The sequence below is a fragment of the Camellia sinensis genome, chromosome 6 (assembly GCF_055761805.1).
Source record: "Camellia sinensis isolate YWXY chromosome 6, ASM5576180v1, whole genome shotgun sequence".
NCBI lineage: Eukaryota > Viridiplantae > Streptophyta > Magnoliopsida > Ericales > Theaceae > Camellia > Camellia sinensis.
The window spans coordinates 167,090,985-167,108,386 of NC_138966.1; the positions used below are offsets into that span (position 1 = coordinate 167,090,985).

The following is a 17,402-nucleotide window of genomic DNA, read 5'->3' on the forward strand; positions in this document are numbered from 1 at the left end:
CTTCGTCCCCGTCTACGTTTCCTGCAACTTCAGCACCATTAATGGCTTCCCGGAGATCGGTCACGCAAGGTCTCTGATTTCATCGGTGGTCCAGCTCATTTCCTCTGAGCTCCCCCTTCTTCTCCCCTCTTCTTCCCCAGAAGAGAGAGAAAGAGAGAAAGAAGAAAAAGAAAAGAAAAACAAAAAATCTCAAAACGACGTTATTTTAGGGGTTACAGGTTGTAGGTTGTGCGATAAGAAAGGGGCACCGAGGATCCAGATTCGAGTCAAGGGTATTGAGCTTCGGCCTAAAGCAGTTTGAGCAAAAATATTAAAAAAGAATTACAAACATGTACAGTCCGGATCAAATCGCACGATTTGATTTGTATTGATTTGATTTTCTCATCCATCATTCAATTCTTGTTTTTAAATGTTTTGTTTTGAAACTTTCAAATTAAGCTGTTTGAGAAATGGCATGGTCACATTAAATGGGCATATAGATTTAAAGGTGTAGGAAAACTTGATTTCCGTGACCGTCGGCGAATTTGAACGATGTTGGAGTGTTTTTTAAATAATTAAAATTTTAAATATTTTATTTTATTTTTAAAAAATATTTTGAAAATTAGATAAAATTTTCAACGAACCAAAAGAATGCCAGGCTCAAAAAAAATCTAGAATAGTTTTTTTAATTTTAATCTTTAATGGTTCTAAATTTAAAAATTTAATTTTATATTAATATTTTATGCTCCTATCTTCATATGACCATGTCTTGATATGATAGTATATATGTCATGATTATATAATTTTTATTTTAGTCATTGCGGTGATACTCATACTTATGCATTCTTCTCTTTTTTCATTTGCTTGTGCTAGTCACGTTATCACATAGTCTTGACCTATAAAATAATGAATAAAATAATAAGTGATGTTAGAAACTCAAAAAATTTAACAACATTTTTATCAAATATTTATTGGGTGGACTGTTAAAAAAAAAAAAAATTCTTCAATGCATGATAAGTATATATTTTTTTTTTAAAAAAAAAATTATAAATGAATAGGATATAATGAGAAAATTAAGATTATTATATTAATCTAATTTTTTTTTATGTATAATATAAAATATAAAAGAAAAACTTACAAAATAAATTATTTAAATCATTAAAATAAAATTGGTAATGAGTTCGTAAATTTGAACTCCAGATAAATTTAATTCTATATAAATATATATTTTTTTTTAAAAAAAAAAAAAAGGAGAGTGAAGAATCAAAAACAAAACAATAATTTAAACCGTAGTCCTTGAAATGATTAAAAGTGCGATGAATATTATCAATAGAAAAATTTTATTGATTTAAAAAGAAGGGTACATTCTTCATAGTACATCAATAAGAACCAAATTGAAGTACAACAGATATCAAAGCCACATTTCAGTGAAGAAGGTAAACAACTCCCAGCACACAAACATAACATGAAAGCACAATTAGATAACAATAAACAAAAAAACTGAAAAGACTTTAGCAAAACTTGAAATTCAAATCAGTGTTAGAAAATTTTTCTTTCATAAGCTTATTCATGCGTTCAGCCATGGAAGAAGTAAGATAATTAGCCCAATCTCCCACCTCACCTTTCCTAAAATAGGCACTATTTGGATGCCCAAAATTATTTTTGCGAGTCTTGTTCACCTCCAAATCTTTTAAGTTGTCAAAACTACACAGCTTCGATATTTCCTCAATCACTCCTTGTCTATCTTCTTCCACAGAGAAAGGAAACCCCATGAACTCAGCCAACACTTTGAAATGAGAAATGGGATCTTCTTTCATATCTTCATATTTCAAAAACAACACCTTGTCAGGTCTCTCTTGACTCGCTTTCCAGTACCCCAACACATGATCCCAAAACGGTCCATACGGACTCACGCCTTGACACATCAAATCGAAACTTTCCTCTATCAAACTTGGATTGAGAGGACTATGGAAAACCTTAGCACTATAGTGGCAAAAGGAGATGAACTGGTCTAAAGGGTTTCGACAAATGTAGACGACACGACAAGTAGAGTCTCTAATAGAGCCAGGAAGTGCAGAGTATGGAACATGGGTTGCTAAAATTCTAGGACTAGGAAAGTCATCAAGCTTGCAGAATGGATTTTTTCCGTAGACAGAGTTGTCAAGGAAAGGGACGAGACCGTGAGGGTTGGTGGTGAGCAAATGGGTTTTCTGTGGGAGAGTAGTTGTTGCGGTTGGCTATAGCAAATGTAAGAGCTTTTAACCATGTTGTACCTGCTTTTGGGAGACTGGCTAGTATTAAATCAGAGTTTTGTGCTTTGAAATGTTGTTGAAAAGAGAGAATGCCATGGATGAACATATATGGATACCAATACCCTTTATACAAAAAAATGTCTATCCCATTTGGATGTTTTACTTTGGGGAGAGTTTTGAGCAGTTCTTCCCACTCATCATCATCCCCCATCCTCTCTTGTGTGGCTTCACTAATTTGGTTTGGCTGGTCCATAGGTTAGCGTGAGATAGACAAGGCGAACCATATTTTTATTTTATAAAGTATTTTTATTATTTTTTTATTTTATTTATTATTTTTTTTAAACCCTGTGAAAAACGAGGCCCATAAACTACGCATTATCACTTGGTAGGTCTGTCTCCCTGTTTTGTTTTGTTTTGTTTGTTTTTTGTGATCCGTTTGATTCTTTTTTTTTTAATTATAAACTTTAAATAATTGAAGGGAAGGACTATGGTTCTGTTTGTAATCTAAAATGACAGGCTAATGATTAGGTGCCATGTGTGCGTGTGGTGATGAAGGTTGGAAGACTTTAGCCAGTTTGAATGGTGGCGGACATGGAAAGAGAAGATAATGAAGGTTGGAAGACTTTAGCAAGTTTGAATGGTGGCGGACATGGAAAGAGAAGATAATGATAAGACCACTCTACTTATCGCTTCTCTCTCTCTCTCTCTCTCTTAATGGATACAATAATACTTGAGATCACTAAAAGTGATACTCTAAAAGCATTACTAGTGATGTGGCAGTGAACGGGACCCACTGCTTGTGTCTTGTTTTTTATTTATTTATTTATTTAAAGTGCTTGTCAACTCATTAATGGTGCTTTAGAGCACCACTTTTAATGGGATGTATCATTACCGTAATGGATAACGTTTTACTATTTTGTTTTAAAAAAATAGTTGAGAATACTAAAGTGGTGTGCTAATAGTATCATTAATGATATGATAATGGGGTCCTGCCCACTGTTTATACTTGACTTTTTTTTTTTTTTTTAACATTTTCAATGCATTTCTTTTTCCGATGTATCCAAAAAAAAACTCTTAAAATATGTCATTTAAGCATAGAAAAAATATTACTTCTAATAATATATATCATATGATGATATGATATGGTATGATTATATGATTCCTACATATATTTATATATTCATATCTATATATTAAATATTTAAATAGATTTGAATATTGTTGGAATTCGAACAGTTCAAGCAAGAAGACACGTGGCTTGGATCCAATTGGTGTCTCATCCACTTTAATAGCAAAACTAATAGTCTACAATTTATAGCCACCGTTTGGGAAGTGGGTTGGCTTTTTAATTTTTTGATTATTTGACTATTTTAGCCTGGTTTAGGAAGGATTTTTTAACTTTTTGACTTTTTTAACTTTTTTGTGAGAGAGGATTGTAATGATTATTGGTTGGATTTGATGTTTTATTTTTTGTGACTAAAATAACCTATTTTAATAGCAATTGGTTGGATCCAATTGGTGTCTCATCCACTTTAATAGCAAAACTAATAGTTTACAATTCATAGCCTCCGTTTGGGAAGTGGGTTGACTTTTTAGTTTTTTGACTATTTGACTATTTTAGCCTGGGCTATTTTAGCCTGGTTTAGGAAGGATTTTTTGACTTTTTGGCTTTTTTAACTTTTTTGTGAGAGAGGATTGTAATGATTATTGGTTGGATTTGATGTTTTGTTTTTTGTGGCTAAAATAGCCTATTTTATTTTTTGTGGCTATTTTAGCCAAAAAAGCCTGACTTTTTTCTTCCCAAACGGAGCCATAGTAAGATTAAGAGGGGTTGATTATTCAATATCTACCGAGGAGCATGAATGTGTGGTATTTTATAAAATTTTGATTGGTAGAAAAGAATAGGAGTCTATTATTTATGTTAAGGATGGAGGAATAATATAAAGGCTAAGTAATTAGTAATTGGTTTAGAATATGGCCACATGATATTTCGGAATTATTAAATAATTTTCCAAGTAAAAGTAAGAGTATTTTCATTAAATTGTCTATAATAATAAACAAATTGAGAATTATAAATTGTTTTGGAAAGTAGGTTAAAAGTTGATTTTTTAAATTTTTTTGATTTTTTAAAAAAAATATGTAAAAAAATAGAGAGATGATGTAATTCAAAATAAGTTAAAAGTCAAAATGTAACTTTTTACCCACTTGCCAAAACAAGCCTATATTGGCACAATTAAAATATTAAAAACTAACTAAACTAAGAGAAATTTCAAGGACTATTTTTTATTCATATAATTATTATTATTTTGTATGACAAGTAAATTTATTTTTTATGAAAAAGTAAGAGTTCGTTTGGTTTAGTTTTAGAATAATGATTTGACTGTGGAGTTATATTTTGAGTTTTGATTTTTTGAATCATGATTTGAAGAAAGAAAATTTAGTTGATTATGAGTTTTGAAAATAGTATTGGGATGATTTATAATTTTTTTATTTTTTTTTATTGATTGATGTATAAAATGTGAGAAAGTGTGAGAGGAGAGATGAAAGAGAAAAAATAATTTATCGATTGATTAATAACAATAATTAAAAAAAAAACAGAAGGTAAGAGTTTTGAAAATAATTTTGATTTATATTTTAAAAATATGTTTTGTTAACATATTTCATCCAAATCATGATTTTAAAACAACATCATGATGTAAAAAGTAAACCAAATGCTACTTAAACTTTTGTAGTAATTATTTAAAAATATGTTTTTTTTTTTTTCAAGTATTACATTTTACACAATTTTTAATGTTTTAAAATAGGGTTAAGATATTTTTTTGGGACCTGTTAAAATAGATTATATAATAAAATAAAAAATTAAATAAAGGTTGAGACCCCTTTAGGAGTCACCCCTTGACCCCTTTAGTTTTGAATGGTCAACTTTTCTTTTTCTTTTTTTTTTTTTTCTTCTCACCCAATCCCCAACCTCCATGTGTGTGAGGAGGTTGTGGGAGTAGGTGTTTTAAGGGAGTTTAAATCAATACCCTAAAAAATTACACAAGTCCACGACAAAAAAGTTACTAATATCAAAAGAAAAGTGAGTAGACTCGGCATCGTCCAATTTAGGGGGGGAACAACTTCATTCGAAGTAGCTAGAGCAAACATTTCCAAGGACAGACTCGAACAAAAAATCAAAGACAACCCAATAGGCTATGGTTAAGATTGAAAATTATATAAAAGATGTATGAAAATGTATTTAAAATAAGAAATATATAATGAAAATATGTTAAATGTGCATTGAAATTATAAATTTTGTAATTATTATTTGAAAATTAATGCAGTGAATACCGTCACCGAAATATAAATTATATATATATATTAAACAAATTATCAATATAAATATTATAATCTATTATAGAAACTAATTATATTTAAAATAATTAGTTTGTATAAAAACTAAAATTAATTATTTATATAACAAAATAAATATAAAAACTAAAATTAATTATATGTATACTAGTTTAAAAAGGCTCATGCAAGACACGAGCTATTATTACAATATGTTTAAGTTTTATATTTTGATAATTTTTTAAAAATTTGAATATTCTTCTATAAAATTGAATAGAATAAATTATTAGATATATGATAGAATTATGTGGTATGATATGTCTCATTTTTTGATTAGTTATACACCTAATGATGTATTCATTCAGAATTTATAAAATGTGTAATTTTTCTTAATAGATAAATATAAAACAAATAGTAAAATAATTATCCCATCTAAAAAAAATACTAAGATAATTTGCTGAACTATGGAAGAAAATAAATAACAAATGATCAATTTTATTAATAGGTAAATTATTAAGTAAATTAATCATTTTTAATGATATAAAAAATATTTTTTAGTTAACCATTTTGTTAATAAATGAATCATTAAGTCAATTAACAGTTTTTAATGATATGAGAAATATTTTTCAATAAATAATTTTGATAATTTATTATTGTATAAGAGAATTTTTTTTTTCCCCTCGAGTGTTGTGTTAAATTAAATTTGATAACAAATGATAGTTGTAATTTATAATATTATAGGACCGATTCATATTTAAACAAACTTATGTGTGTATTTGTAATTTGTTAAAAAATAAAAGATTTACGTTTTATAATTGACCAAGAATGTTTGCGTAATTATGAAAAAATCTGTTTCAGGATTGACTAAGAATATTTGAGTAATTATGAAAAAACCTATTGTATAATTGACCAAGAATATTTGCGTAATTACAAAAAAAACTTTCACTCAATATATATGTCACCATTAGTAAATTATGCACAATGAAAGGACAAAATCAAATAAAAAAAGAGAAATCTCAAACAGTTATGTAGTTCTTATACATATAAATATAGATACTTATAATACCCCTATAAATAACATGCCATAAGATCAAAACTATCAACGCATGCATTATATCAAAGAAAATTATATATATATATATATATATATATATATTTTATTTAGAGATTTTTATTGATAAATCCCATTTAGAAGTGTTCTAACCTAAGAAATTTATGAAGGAATTTTTTAACCCACTTAATCCCATGCATTTATACTTTTATTCCATAAAGTCTTTTTTCTTGATTTATTCTATTTTCTTAGGCGCTTATATCCTTTTATTTAATATTGATATTTAATGTTGGGAGAAGAGAGAGAAGAAAAATGACCAAGGTATGGAAAATTTCATACACAAATTAAATAACATTGATGTCATTAGTTATATTATTATATAACATGAATATATTTTTAATTGATAACAAATTAAAAATAATGTGAGCATTCTCTCTCACCTGATGTGAATATATTTTTAATTGATAACACATTAAAAATAATGTGAACATTCTCTCTTATCTGATGTGAACGTTCACAACACCTTTCTAAAAAATTATCTCTCTTCTAATGTAGTGATGTGAACCTTCACAACATGTGAACCTTCTTATTTTTAATTTATAACACATTAAAAATAGCGTTCATTATATTTTTAATTGACAACACATTCTTATTCACAACATGTAGTGATGTGAATATTCACAACATGTGAACATTCTCTCTCATCTAATATAGTGATGTGACCGTTCACATTCGTATGTTTTAATATGAATATTCACATCATGTAATTGACAACACAATGACAAAAATTCATTTCAAATTAATATGAATATTCATTTCAATTACATGATGTGAATATTCACATCATGTAATTGACAACACAATGATAAAAATTCATTTCAAATTAATATGAATATAATGACAGTCAACATCCTGATGTATGAAAATTATCAAAACATAATGACAATCAATATTAATAGAGGACAAGAGAGATTGAGGGTGTTTTGGTCTTCTTATCCCAAATAGATTCTACTGGAATAGTCAAAAAGAATATGGGTTGGATGGAATAAAACTCTTAGAAAAAAAAATTATTAAAAAAGCTTCCTTAAATTTATTAGATAATCATAATATTTTTATTTTATTATGTTTATTTTTTTAAAAAAAATAAATTTTTTTAAACAAACATCATAAAATGAAATAAAAATAAGATTATCAAATCCAAAGTATATATAAATAGACAAATGGATGGAGTAAGGATTGTTTTGAAAAACAGATTAAAAATTAATTTTTAAATCTTTTTTTTACGTTTTTTTAAAAAACGTATAAAAAAATGATACCACTCAAACTAAGGTCTCATTTGGGAACAGGTTATTTAAGTAATTTTTTGATTAAAAATATGAGGTAAAAAAAATTAGTATTTTTTAGACGACTTTTTAATTTTTTACGAAAAGATGTGTAAAAAATAGAAAAAAAGAGAATCTTTAATTTTTGGTAAAAATTATTAATTTTTTAATTTTTTTGTGACTTTTTAAGCTTTTAACTAAAATCATCACTTGACAAACGAAGCCTAAGTTAAAAATCCAAAAGGAGAGCTAAGAAGAGGTGGGTACATGATATATGCACAACAGAGTTGGGGATGGATTACTTGTCGGCATTGTCGGAAGATTGCAAATTAGAGATTCTAACGTTGACGACTCATCGAGATGCATGCTAATCATCGGCCATCTCGTGGCGATTAAAGTCCGTCGTCGATTCTGACACTGTCTGGGAGAGATTTCTACCATCAGATTATTGGCAAATCATATCAAGATCGGTATCTCTCCTAACTTCTCCACCAAGAAACAACTTTATTTTACTCTCTGCCGCTCTCCAAGAGTTCCGATTCGGACCATTAATACACCATCACTAAAAGCAGCACTAATGACGTGGCAGTATAAGAAAAAAAAAAGGCCAAATTTTCACATCAGTGTGGGATCCACATCTAGCCACGTCATTAGTGATTTGTTTAGTGGTGTTAAATTAGTGGTATGAAGCATTTTTGTTTGTGTCAATAATCAAAACTGATACTATATTATTTCACTACAAGAAATAACAGTTTCGTCGACCAAAATATTAGTCGCCAAAGGTCACTTTTTTAGTCGCCAAAACCAATTAGCGACTAAATTTTTTTGTCGCCAACTTAGTCGCCTAAACCCTGTCGGCGAATGTTTTAGTGACTAAACGTGTGTTTGGTCGCTGAAAGTGAAACATTTGGCTACTATTATATTTAGTCGGCAAAACATACCTTTTAGCTACTAAATTTTAGTTGGTCGGCAAAAGGCCAATGTTTGGCTACTAAATTATTGGTAGCCAATAGTCAATTATATTTTTTTGAAATTATACATTTACCGACCAATGTTTTAGTCGCCAATACTCAAGGAATCGGCGACCAAACTTTTAGTCGCCAAAAGTGATTTCGTGAAAAAAAAAAATTACACTCTGCTCTTGTGGAGATTCAAAACATCAACCTCCCATACCATATACGACACCCTCTTTCCACTACGCCTTCATAACACCATATAATTATATATGCAACATATATTATTTATATAGTACATAGACCCGTATTAATATAAAAGTATATATATTAAGGTAATTATTTTTTATTGAACATAATTTATGTAAAAATAAATTATTTGTTAGAAAAAAAAAAGAGAGACCACTTTTGGCGACTAAACATAATTTTAGTCACCAATTCTATACTTTTGGCTACTAATAATTTTTTAGTCGTTAAAAATAAAATTTCCGCGCTAAAATTACTACTTTTGGCGACTAAACTTCTTTTTAGTCGCCGAATGTCTCACTTTTGGCTACTAAATTATTTTTAGTCGCCAAAAACCCTCACTTTTGGCTACTAAAAATTTTTTAATCGATAAAGGCCTCACTTTTGGCTACTAAATTTTTTTTAGTTGCCAAAGGGCCTAACTTTTGGCTACCAAAATTTTTTTAGTCGGTAAAAGCCTCACTTTTGGCTACCAAACATCAATTTAGTCGCCGAATGCCTCACTTTTGGCTACTAATTTTTTTTAGTCGCCAAAGGGTCTAACTTTTGACTGCTAAAATTTTTTTAGTAGGCAAAATCCATATATCGGCGACCAAACAAATTTTTAGTCGTCAATTACTATACTTTTAGCTGCTATATTTTTTTAGTCGCCAAAACTCTTTACTTTTGGCTACTAATGCTTTTTTAGTCGCCAAAAGCTATACTTTCAGCCACCAAATTTTTTTTAGTCGGGAAATTTAGTCGCCAAATGTACTTTTTCCTGTAGTGCTTTCTGTGTTTATATAGACTTATTGTGCATATGTGTACGCATTTGGTGTACATAAGGCAATGATCAACAATATTTTGCATTTCTATCAGTTTTTCTAATCTAATCACAAAATCAGACCCAACCCAATGCTCTCCATATTAGAGGATTATCTGACTATAATCGAATTCCCTGCACTTAAAATGTTTCCTTGGCTATTGACTTTGAAGTTGTGTTTGGTTGGATTGATGAATTTAATGAGAGAAATGAGAAGGAAAAATAAAATACAATCACACTTGTTGTTTACATGGGAATAGAAAGTAAGAGAGAAAGGTAATTTATTTTTTATTTTTTCAGTTTACTTACACTGTGTTTAGTTTATGGATTTGAGAAATGTTTTGGAAACGGAAAGGGAAAGGAAAAAAAGAATGTGTAATATGTGTAAAATATAATTATATTTCACATATATTTAACACATCTTTTTTTTCCCTTTCTAAATTGGTTCTCAAATCTATGAATCAAATACACTCTTCTGTTCTTTTCTTTTTCTAGTTCCAAGCTGAACTAAATATAATTTGAAATTCAAATCTTATCAATTTTTTGTCCTTTTCTTTTTCTTTTCTTTTTACTTTTTGTTTTCCTCGTCAAATCTTGCAACCAAACACAGTCCAAAAAATTCTTGTTGAACCATGTCTAAGGTTTGACAACGTGTCAGCCATCCTCTTACAATTTTTTTAAAAATAATTATAATGAATAGGAAGTATGTTTTTAAATCGCAATATCAGAATATAAAATCAGCATCAATAACAATAGTTTAAAAAAATTAATTATAACTTATTTTAATTTTGGAGTATGTGTCAAACAATTTGGTGCAAAATTTACTTACAACTAATTAAGCAGAAATAGTTTAAATAAGTTAAAAAAACTTAATTATCATAAAGGTGGGGAAGGGAACTTTTAACTCTTAATCATTAGCAATTTTTAACTCGCAATAATTTGCACCAGACAGTGCCAATATAGGAGTATTGGGAATTGGGTGACTCGATCATTAAATTTGTTAAAATCATCAAGCACGTAAAAAAAAAAAAAAAAAAAAAAAAAGCTTCTATAGCAACAGAATCGGTTGTATTAATTGTAAATCAAATTGTGAATCATTTATGGAGAATATGTATATGATTTTTTCTTTCCATCAATATAGAAAGTGTTGAGACTTGGATCTTAAGCCAATTATGAATGAGATTTGAACCTCAAATTCGAAAGCTAATAATTTTGCTATTGGCCTCACAATAACGAAGGGGGTTATGCCTACAATAATTTGAGAAAATTTCATTTATCAATTAGATCCTTATCCTTTTAATTAGATGAATTTTATAATTGAACTATTCGAATTGGGTTGGGACAGGAAATTTTTAAAAATATAGGACATGAAATTTTTAGATCAATTTAATAACTGAACTTTAATCACAAACAACTTTTTTTTTTTTTTTTTTTGGTTATCTAGTACTGTGTGTGTACCTCTTTTGCTAATACAAATCTTCATTCATTTTCAGAGCTTTGCACTTGACAAGGAGATCGGCAAGAAATGCTTCACACTACCGGCCCGGGAGCTCAATATTGTTGGGACAATCTTCTATGTAAATTAAATAATGAAACAAATCAAACAAATAAAATAAATTACTTACCGAATTTATTATACCAAACCGAATAAAGATTTAAAAGATCAAGTCGATTGTGTGACACTCTATCCTTAAGACAGATTCGCCGTTCTGCGGTGCTTACGGATAAAAGGCATCTATCTCCTAAGATACAATGATCTTCACAAATTGTAGTAGTACTCTAAACAATTTGTACAGCGAATCAAAACCTGTGTTCTATACTCTCAAATTTTTCCCTAAAATAACATGATGAATAAAATATGCAAGTGAGCAAAACTAGAAGGATAGTAATGAATTTTGGGATGTACAAACTGCTGGAATATGCTGGTATTTATAGGCAAAATGGTGACCAACAGATCTGCCCAAACAGCTGCAGATTTGAATGAACAGATACAGTTTGAATTCAAACAGATCTGGTGGCAGATTCAAACAAATAACTGCACGGAAGTTTCAATATGTCTGGGCAGTTTCTGGCAGTTAAAAAACCTGTTTAATAGTTGGGAATTTAGTGAAATTCGGAGGCATAATTTTTGGACAAAAAATTTGAATTCAAATAATTTCGTACAAGAATTTGAAAAAATTCAAATAAATTTTATCTAAAAAATTAATGTTAGAACCGACTCGACCCACAACCGTACTCGGCTCAAATGGCAACAGTGGCGCGCATGTGGTGGTTTGAGCCAAGGTTGCATTTGTCCATAATTCCTCCCTTCTACAAACTTGGGGTCCCCCTTGGGGCCCAACCCAAGTGTTGCTGTTTAGAGCTTATATACATACACAAGCTCTCTTAAAGTTTTAATGTGTGACAAACCTTACAAGGAAATCCGCATTTTATTCTTTAATTGTCTATTCCACGAACTCGAAAACGACATCAAGTTCTCATTCACTCATAAATAATTTTGATGAACCATTTTCACTGTGTGACTTGCCATGCGACAAGGAACACGTCACCTCTTCGGACCCACCCTAAAAAACGTGTGGGACTCACTCAATTTTGAGCTCAAAATTAGCCTAAAATAAACCTATAAAAACCAAATTTCTAACAAATATTCCTTGGAAAAATGGTCAACAACACTGGCAATGGATTACTTTACCTGAATCAAGGTCTCCCCCAATCTTTCTCTCTTGTGTTTTGTGCTTTTTGTATAATGTATGCCATAAAGCTTGGATACCGATGTGGGATACAAATGCAATATGATAATATGTACAACAAAATCTATAAAACAAAATTAGATACAAATTGAAATAAAATTTTTAATGTTACATTATATATGAGCTCAGAAAATAGTAAGAAATAATTCCTTAAGAATTCGATATTAATTTAAGTGTCAACAGTGAGTTCACTCTGTTTTAGTGACTGCGTTAATTTGATTAAAATTGAAAAAATAGTGCACTGCTTTGATGTCACTATTTTGTTTTTTGGTTAAAAAAATTAAGAAAATATTGATTTTTTTTTTTATTCTAACAATTATACTCTAATATACATGATAGATGTCAAACACATTCTTGCGAGTATTCAAAGAGTATAGACATTCAATATTGGTGCAATACGGATCCGACTCCCTGGAAATTTGGTGTTTGTTGGCTTGAAATTTGTGGCAACATGTAGACTGGAATGCTATCCCCAAAGACCACTTATGCAGCATACCTTATATTCGAAATCATGGAGCAATTTTCTGGACTTGAATCGATCCCTGTGAAGGTATCTGTTAGATTTGTTGGTGAAATGGAAGTTGGCAATGGAGAAGAAGATTACGGTAGCACTGTGTATGTTAGTATATTATATGTATTATATGTTAGTGCATATCTATATTAGCTGTAAATTACCAACTAGCTTTAATAATGTTGTCTCCTTAGTGCATGCTTTCCTGTTTCTTCTTTCGGTCACTTTTGGCTCCTTTGTAACACTCTCTCCTCTATATAAGAGAGTCATCTGAACATTGTTAATTTCAAGTTTATAACATTCGATACAACATTTTAATACACAATTCTTTCGCTTTCTTTATACATAAAACTTTCATGGTATCAGAGCTAAGTTAAGTTAAGAACTTAGTATTTTTCGCTTCACCGGCGGGCGGCAACCTCGCCTTGGCCGCCCGCCGGACCTCAACCTAATCTGCTAAAATTTTCTACACATACCTTGAAATTTCCTTTCTTCAACCTACTGAGTGCACAAAACACAGACAGCACAACCTGCTACATCAAGGACCTCATCCACGATTTTTGCTATCTTGTTGAAATGCTCATATTGCCTTTTCGTATCTCGCTTTACCTTCCTCAGCAAGTGCCTTGGCGAATCCTTCTGCGGTACCAGTCTGTGTGCCAAAGAAGATGACAGCCTTCGTCTTTCCGTCATCGACCTCCGGTTCCGGCTCCGGATCCGTCGTCACCGTCAGAGGTTTCAAAGGCTCGGCCACCTTGGAAGACTTCTGGCCGGCCGATCGCCGCCACACCAGTACCACCACGCAGCAGATCAGCACCGCCACCTGAGGCCACTCAATCTTCGGAAGCTCGTTGCCACCGCTGATGGGAGCGAAGGTGTCTTGAAGCTTGTTGATGATGGGGGTTTACGGAGGAGCCGATTGAGGATGGCTTGGAGGATGTGGATAAAGAGGGAGAGAGTAAACAAAATGATGCTGCGGATCAGTTCATGCTTACAACCCGAATCAGTTCATGCTTACATGAGGAGTGGCAGAGAACCCATCATCCCCATCCCAGCTGCGATTCTCCAACCCATAACCCACTCCTGTTCCCCACTCACTATTCTTTTCCTTTTTTTTTTTTTTCTTATTATTCTTTTTCGGACCGCATTCAGAACCCACACATGCTTTCCCTTACTATATTACTATTATTGTTATTATTAAACAAAACACTACAGTGGTCTCCTTTTTTTTATTATTAACAAAAACCCACACATGCTTTCCCTTACTATATTACTATTATTGTTATTATTAAACAAAACACTACAGTCGTCTCCTTTTTTTTATTATTAAAAAAACAAAAAAAAAAAAAATACTACACAGTTTTTCAACACCCAGCATCCCATTGCCACAGACCACCCACTCACACAACGCATGTGGTCTCATTTTTTTTTTTTCACTGGCAGTATCCACCTTTTGCACTCCACTTTCTTTCTTTTATTTTCTTTATTTCTTTCTTTATTTATTTATTTATTTTTTTTGAATAAAAAAAAACAAAAAAAAAAAACAAAAAAAAAAAACAAACAGCCGAAGACGACTTGCACACCAACCTCCTTTTATTCATGTCGGGGCTCACCCCGTTCACCATTTTACATCAAAAAAAAAAAAAAAAAAAAAAAAAAAAAAAAAAACAAGCAAATCAACCACACCCACCACAGTGGGATTTTTCTTCTCTACTCTGCTACGGGTCTCTTCTTTTTGCCTCCGTCCTGGGCGACCCTTGCCGGTGTTGCCTCCGTGTTTCCCACTCCACTGGGCATGATCACTACTCCCTGCTCCTCCACTGCAGCATATGGCGGCCCTCCAAATCGGAACATCACGGTGGCCTTCCGCTTCAGCTCCTTGTTTTCTGCCCTTAGCACGCTTATCTCTGCTCGCGCATCCTTATACATGCGTTGGAGCAGAGCCAGCTGGGAGTTTAACTGCTGCACCTCATTTGTCCTACTCTGCAGCCGGTGCGACAGATTTGTAACCGCCGTCATGGACTCCACACATGTCTTCAACGTATACTGATTGGCCTCCACATCCGACTGCACCGCCATTCTTTGCTCCACCGACCGCATCGGAAAGTTCAACGGAGCAAACACAGAGGTGTTTGGTTGCGATTCACTGGCCACCGCACCAGTTCTCTCTCCTGTGGACTCGTTGAGATCGGGAAAGAGGGTAAGCAGCCCGCGGGAAGACGAAGCCATTTTTTCTGGGCAACAGAGTGTTATAGAGAGTGTTACAGAGTATCTTCTCAGCAAAACCTTCTCAGCAAAACGAAGAGTTTTTCAGAGGATTTTCGCCAATTGTTTGTCTTCGCCTCTGCCTCAGCTCTGTCTTGGTTAAATAGCCGAGGCAGCCACGCGCATCGCGCGCCTCTTCTCGCCGACAAACTGGCACGCCTTTTCATGGCACGCCTTTTGATGCATTCGGGCACGCCTTTTGATGACACGCCTTTTGAGGGTGCGGGCACACCTTTTTGAGGCACGACTTTTGAGAGTTTGATGTATATATCCATGTATCTCTTTTGGGCAGCTTTATCAATCCCTTTGTTTCACCCTCAAATAGGTTTCTATCTTCACACCTATTTGAGTTTGAGGGGGGGTTATACATAGTATCATGTATAAGTCGCTCATGGCGCACTCCCTAAGTCGCCCCCTTGGTGCACCACCACAACCTCTGCTACAACGGTCCGACATGACCCCATAAACTGTCTTCTACATCGGTCCGACATGACCCCATAAACTGTCTTCTACATCGGTCTGACACGACCACACAGTGTCTGCTACAACGGTCCGACATGACCCCATAAACTGTCTTCTACATCGGTCCGACATGACCCCATAAACTGTCTTCTACATCGGTCCGACATGACCCCGTAAACTGTCCTTCTACATCGGTCCGGCATGACCCCGTAAACTGTCCCGACATTGATTCCGGTCAGCTTCTACAACGGTCCGGCATGACCCCGTAAATTGTCCCGACATTGATTCCGGTTAGCTTCTACAACGGTTCGACACGACCATACAGTGTCTTCACCAACGGTCTGACACGACCATACAGTGTCTCCTATCCACTTTTATTTGTCAGTTTATTTTTACGTTTTGTTACTCTCTTCAAACTCAAGTTGGTTAGTATCTATCCTTCTTGAGTTTGAGGGGGGCTGTTAGTATATTATATGTATTATATGTTAGTGCATATCTATATTAGCTGTAAATTACCAACTAGCTTTAATAATGTTGTCTCCTTAGTGCATGCTTTCCTGTTTCTTCTTTCGGCCACTTTTGGCTCCTTTGTAACACTCTCTCCTCTATATAAGAGAGTCATCTGAACATTGTTAATTTCAAGTTTATAACATTCGATACAACATTTTAATACACAATTCTTTCGCTTTCTTTATACATAAAACTTTCAGTGTATTTGAGATTTCAAGCAGATAGACCCGTGCCTGAAGATCACAACGGTCGAGTTCCTCAAAAGAGAAAAGATGAATAGATGGAGATAGAATTTGGGGGAATTTTTCAACGATGAAGGAAATGATGATGTTGAAGTGGAGATGCGACTGCAGGAGGTTAAGGACCTCGACTGGAAGTCTGGACTCCTTGTCACGGGTATTGGGCTTCGGCCTAAATCTGTTTGAGCAAAAATATTAAAAGAAAATTACAAACATGTCCAGTCTAGATCAAATCGCACAATTTGATTTGTATTGATTTGATTTTTTCTTACATCATTCAATTCTTGTTTTTAAATGTTTTCTACTGTCAAATTAAGCTGTTTGAGAAATGGCATGATCACATTAAATGGGCATATAGCTTTAAAGGTGTAGGAAAATTTGATTTTCGTAAAGGTCAATGATTCTGAACACTATTTTTTAAATAACTAAAAATTTAAAAAAATCATTTTGTTTTCGAAAAATATCTTAAAAATTAGATAAAATTCTCTACGAACCATAGGAAGGTCAGGCTTGAAAAAAATCTAGAATAGTTCTTTTGATTTTAATCTTTAATGATTTTGAATCTAGAAATTTAATTTTACATTGGTATTTTATGTTTTTATCTTCATATGATTATGTCTTGATATGATATTATATACGTCATGATTATATAACTTTTTTTTTTAATCTTTCGATGATACTCATACTTATGCAAATTTATTCCTTTTTTTTTTCATTTGCTTGTACTATA

General features: G+C 32.2%; 2 pseudogenes; one reads left to right on the top strand and one right to left on the bottom strand.

The window, feature by feature from the left end:
* Window positions 1-1,302: 1,302 nt before the first annotated feature.
* Window positions 1,303-2,499, bottom strand: LOC145793015 (flavonol sulfotransferase-like pseudogene; annotated as a pseudogene).
* Window positions 2,500-6,924: 4,425 nt separating this feature from the next.
* On the top strand, window positions 6,925-16,883 carry LOC145793786 (putative F-box protein PP2-B12; annotated as a pseudogene).
* Window positions 16,884-17,402: the final 519 nt, after the last annotated feature.